We start from the raw sequence: 6,000 nt of genomic DNA, 5'->3' as shown, positions 1-6,000 counted from the left end.
CTATTGCAATCCAAACTGTTTACAAACTGCATTACTACTGTAAAGTATTTATTGCTTACCTGTGCAAGGCTTGCTTGGTTCTAGAAAATAAAATAACTAAAAGAATATATTTTATACAAAAACAATTGGTCTGAAGTTCAGTCTTTGAGTGTGTGAATTAATTTGCTGACTGAGTGTGTACAACAAATGGTTAACACGGTCCTCCGATACTGCCTTACTGCTCGACCACACTGCCACAAATAGAAAGAAAGGTTCTATCTAACTTTACCTCTGCCTACCTTTGGGGTTCCACTGGACTCTGTGCACACTATACCTCACTTTGATATAGTATATACAGAGCCAGCTTCCAACAATATGTTAGTCTGTTATTTAGATTGAGATGGATAGTGGAGGAATAGAAGAGAGAAAAGACTGGCAAATATAGAGCGTTTGCTACCCCTGATAGGGCGTTGAAGCGCTTTTCGGGGTTTCGGTGAGTAGCACACTACTCAGGAACCCCAAACAGTATATAGATATATATATACACACACACACAGTTTTTAGATGCATGGCAACATTTTGGAACAAGAAAGATTTTGAAAATAAAATCATGGTAATGGATTTTCCCCACTGACTCCCGCTGAAGCAGAAACAATTTTATGGAGATAGGTATAGAAAACGTACAGAAACTTATCTTTTGATATTTTGTACATTGGTTTGTTGCAACAATACTTTGTCCCGTCAGTATTTGGGGTTCAATATTACCAGCCTACACCATAGCCTTCTCAGGTTGATAGAATGAGTAATAGTACTACTAATAGTAAGCTGGTTTTATAGAAGCGTAAAGTTCCCCAAGTACCGGTTCCGGCATTTCCTGTCATTGACAGCCCTTTTCACAGCTCACCTATGCATGTTTATTGTAATTCCTGCCAGTGCTAGCTGCTCTGCCCAGAAGTGCGTTCTTCCTGTACTACCAGCACATGCCAGTTCATCATACACTGTTTACCCGTGCCAGCTCCTCAGTGTCAATCAGTGCCAGCTTCCTTATTGCCGATTGATGCTAGTTTCTTAAACTGCCTACTAATGCCATTTTTTGCAGACTGCCCTTCAAGTGCCGCGCCATCATACTGCCCACTGGTGCTAATATATTACGATGTTAATCAATGCCACCTTTTTATACTGCCCATCACTGCTGGCTCCTTGTGCTGCTCTCCGGCGCCAGCTTCTTACCCTCCTAGTACGCCGCCCGTTCGGATCCCACTGATAACGAGTCACTCCTGGGATCCGCATGAAACACGTGGGGAGCGAGGAATGGACGAATCTACGAGGAATAAATACTAAACTGTGAGTAGACACCGGCACAAAAGCAACACAGAGGGAAACAGCTGTTTATTTGTAGAATAAATTGGTCACCCCCTTTGTCTCGGGTCCTGATGAAGCCGTAAATACTTTGACAGCTGAAACACATCGACCATTATCCCTCTGGGAGAAGAAACAATCCACAGATGGAAACGAGGAATCAATTATACTGGATTGTGGAACTTAATTAGAAAGTCTTAGAAAAGGCTGTGGTCTCCAAACGTTAATTTGTAGTTGGATTTCAAATACAGAGGAAGAATGGAGCTAACATCACACGTGAAATTGGATGTACAAGTATTTCTGGGAAAAGCCAAGAGTGATCATAATTTTGTTTGTGTTTTGTGGAAATGTTGATTTATGTATATTGATGACAGTTTGTTAAAAAAAAATGGCATATTAAAAAAATACACTAAAGGAAACAAAATAACACCATACCATGTATTTCTTCCTACTCGTGGCGTCACCCAGTATAAAATGGCGGAACCCCACATGGTGAGCTATACCAAGGACCAAATACACAAATTATTGGAGCACCCTTCTCTACTTAGCAGGGATAATGCCGTAGCTCCCGCTACAAGTTTAGACAAGTTAGAGACTTAAGCAATTGAAGTAAAAACAAATACGGACACAACTATATGCACAGGTGCTTTCAGAACATCTGAAAAACAACAAAATACCTCTTGGGCTTCAGGTGAAAAAATTTACAAGTGATATTTATAGTTGATAAACAATATTTGCTCCAGTTCAGATGGGTTGGTACAAGGTGTTCCAGGGACTGGCTTGTGTTGTCCATTGAGACACCATTAAGGATTAGTTAAGTGGAACCTAAGGAACTTAAGGCTCTTGAAAAAGAGACAGCGGAAGATTCCACTATAACTGATGCTAAGAATGATTGGATGAAGTTGAGAAAGCAATTGGTGAGTTTAAAGTGGTAACGACTAATCAAAAGACCAACAAAGTGGCAAAGGACAATAGGAATTTTAGTATTCAAAAGATCTACCCTTATTTGAAAGAGGATTATTACCAGAATAATAATCCATCTACACAACAATACAGAGGCAGGTCGCGAAGAAAATGTATTACTTTTCCTAAGTCCTCCTAGGACTTGAGCCATAGCTCGACAGATTCTGCGAGCCTAAACTTTCCTCACCCTAATAACCCATCTTTTGTAGTGAGAGGCAACAAACGATGACAAGGGGGTAGGAAAGGATGGCCTCAAGGAAGAGGAGAAATCAGGACAGGGAGAAGAGTATACAGGTGGTAGCCTCTAATAACATAGATATGTCAGGCACGTCCCTATTTACAATCTGTCCAAGTAATAACTGTCTGCACTTAAAACTAAGGTATTCAGCAAAGGCCTATCATTTGTGCTAATTTCATTACAAGATCCTATTGACACCAAAAGAGAGTTACTTGGTTTCTTACAGAAAGTACACCTCCAGATTTATGTTGGCAACACGATAGCCAATCTGAGCACAACCTGATCAGTCCTCATAATAGAACTACATTTGTGCCATCAACTGCAGATATGCCCCACAAATGTTTGTTATTTTGAAAGAGGTAGAAGCACTCAATGACAGAAGAGCCCACTTTAATAACAATATGACAACAATAGTAAAAGAATGTCTGAGGCAATTTTCCAGAAATTATAATATCATGATCAAACCAGCTGACAGAGATTGTGAGTTAAGACACAGAATAATACGATGCAGGGGTAGCTAGACAGCTACAGGACATCAGACACTCTCCTACCTATATCAGAGGGCTTCATGAGGAAATGAATTCAATTACTAAAGAAGCCCAAGAAGAAGGTTGGATATGAACAAAAGAATACAAATTTCTTAACCGAAAAGATCCTTGGATGCCAGTAATATATATGTATTACCAAGAGTACATAAGGACCTGTAGAATCCTCTAGGCAGGGCGATTGTATGGGCTTGTGGGTCACTGTTGGAACCTCTGGCCCAAATATGTTGATTTTTTTCGCAAGCCCTTTGCGGTTAAAACAAGGGCTTATATAAGAGACTCAATGGACTTTATCAATCGCATTTAGGACAGACGTTTTGACGGCAATTCACAATACAGAAATTCTCATTTACAAGATCATAGATGGAGGTTACGCCAAGAAGCTTGTTAAGAACGCCATGAAAAGAGCACGGTATACTCCACGCAAAACATTATTGACACCAAGGCAGAGAGAGATGGATGATGCATGTCCCTTAATTGGTGTTCTTATGTTCAACCCTAAGGCAAACAAAGTGAAGAATATTATTCTTCGCAAGAGGCATTTGTTAGCCTCATTTAACATCAAGAAACCTTTACTGGCATTCAAACGAGACAAGAACTTGAACGGTTGGCTACTCCATTTCTAAGAGGACGGAAAAACAGCCCGCTGCATTACAACAAATTCGGAGATTACCTCCTGTCCATGGGTGTTTTAGATGCCAATAATGTAGTCTGCAAGCTTACCTTAGGTACTAAAATCTTGACAATGAATGGCATAGACATTAATCAATTTATATTCTCAAATAGTAACACCAGAAAGGTTATATACTGTATTGCCTGTCCGTGCCACCAAATATACATCAGACAAACTGTGCAGGCAGTTAAAACATGCATTGTGCAACTTCATTCGAGAATTTGGTGCAAGACTCAAGGTGCGCCCCTATGGTACAGCACTATGTTGCAATGAATCACAAACAGGATGATCTAGCATGGTCTGTTTTATTTGTGGCAAAGCAGGGATTGAGTTAGGAAAGGATAGAAAGGACTCTAAACATACAAGAAGATCTACCGATCGAAAAACGTAAACAGCAGTGACAGGGTTGAATGATGCAGACAAAATCTGGGATTTGATTACTAAAGTCTGCATAGGGCTGGGGAAAGAACTTGTACTAAGATGAACACACTACTGGATATAATATAACTGTCCAAGGACCCTTACAGTACATATAGTGACATGCATTTTTTTTACTATAAACTCTCTCCGACATATAAAGGAAGGGGATCCGCCACGATTATTGATTTCATTTTTGTATCTGCTTGCATGGGTTGGCCTCCTGTTTCCTTTAATATTTTACATAGTCCCTTCAGCGATCATAACCCTCCCACCCTGTCCATGGAAGGGGTAGGGAACCAACAGGAGGGCCCTCGAAAGTCCCGGGGGCCCCAGTTCTGACACTGGTGTTAAACACAGCAGCGATGAAAGGGACGTTGCCCTCCTGGTCAACAGCCACCATTATTCCAATTTATAGGAAGGGAGATAAAGACATCCCACAATGCTACTGCCCTATTTCCCTCATTGATGCCGTATTTAAGGTGCTGTGTCGGGTCCTTTTAACTAGACTCTCATGGGCGGATGCCAATCAAATAATATCTGAGGTCCAGTTCGGCTTTCACCCGGGCAAGTCAACCATTGATCAATGTCTCAACCTCTACCTTCAAATAAACAAATATACGGTTGCACAACGGGGAGCGTTGTTTTTAGCTTTTATGGACCTTACGTCTGCTTTTGATCGTGCTAACCGAAAGAAGTTGTGGGACTAACTGATCTCTCTGGTTGTTGATCCATCCATTGCATCCCTACTAATGAATCTTCATGCCCACACGGCAGTAAGATTCTCCCGAGGGGGGGGTGATGTGGCTTACTGAGCACTTTAATTGCACTCGGGGGGGTCCGCCAAGGTTGCATTTTAGCCACTTTTTTATTCTCCATTTGTATGAATGGTTTAGAAGCTCGCCTTTGGCTTTACAGTCCGATTCCCCCGGAGTCGACAGGAGATCTTTGCCAGTTTTACTATATGCGGACAATGCGGTGCTTAATGCATGCACAGCCCTGGGATTGCAGGTTTTAATTGGTGGGTTTGTTGTTTTTATGGATAGGCTTGTCCTATCAGTCAACTTTACTAAGTAGTACGTTTTGGAAGTGGCCCCCCCTATAGTATGGTTGGATGTGGCCTGTCGCATATTATGGTACGGTGCATCACGGTAAGGCGTGGCATGACATGGCCATTAACTGTAAATGGTGGTATGATATGGCCTGTCACTATATAGTATGGTGTGATAGGGCACATCATTCAATGGTATGGCCTGTCATTGTGTAATATGTATAGTATGGCCTGTCACGGTATATTATGGTATAGCCTGTAATTGTATAGTACGGTATGGTAATTACCTGTTATTGTATAGATAGCATGGCCTAGTGTCATTACTTAGTATAGTATGGTTTGGCCTGTCATTGTACGTGCAATTCAGCCATTAGAGGTAGCTCTTCCTCTCCCGTTTACCATCAAATATTATTGCTTTGTCTTTAATTCTTGGCACAAAAGTTAAGATGGCAGGCAGAAATCATATGAAAGTTTAGCCTGTTCTGGGCTACAGAATCTAAAAGGACCTCAAGCTAAACAAAATCAAGGCACATGGCTCGAGCCTTCTGGGGCTCGCCCACCACTAATCATCATAGATACTTCACTTTGGTACACACCAGTAAGGCGCTCTCTACTCTGACAGACCATAACAAAAAATATTTTGGTTAACTGTGTAGCGTTCCCACAATGGGGTTAGAATAGCTCAAGCTTTGTGATTATGTGAAGACATGTAAACAAGCATTTTTGTACACACCGAAAGATCATTTTGGGCAATCATATACTGTCACCTCACATG

Source organism: Triturus cristatus, chromosome 12 (assembly GCF_964204655.1).
Source record: "Triturus cristatus chromosome 12, aTriCri1.1, whole genome shotgun sequence".
In the NCBI taxonomy this organism is placed as follows: domain Eukaryota; kingdom Metazoa; phylum Chordata; class Amphibia; order Caudata; family Salamandridae; genus Triturus; species Triturus cristatus.
This window is presented reverse-complemented; position numbering follows the sequence as displayed.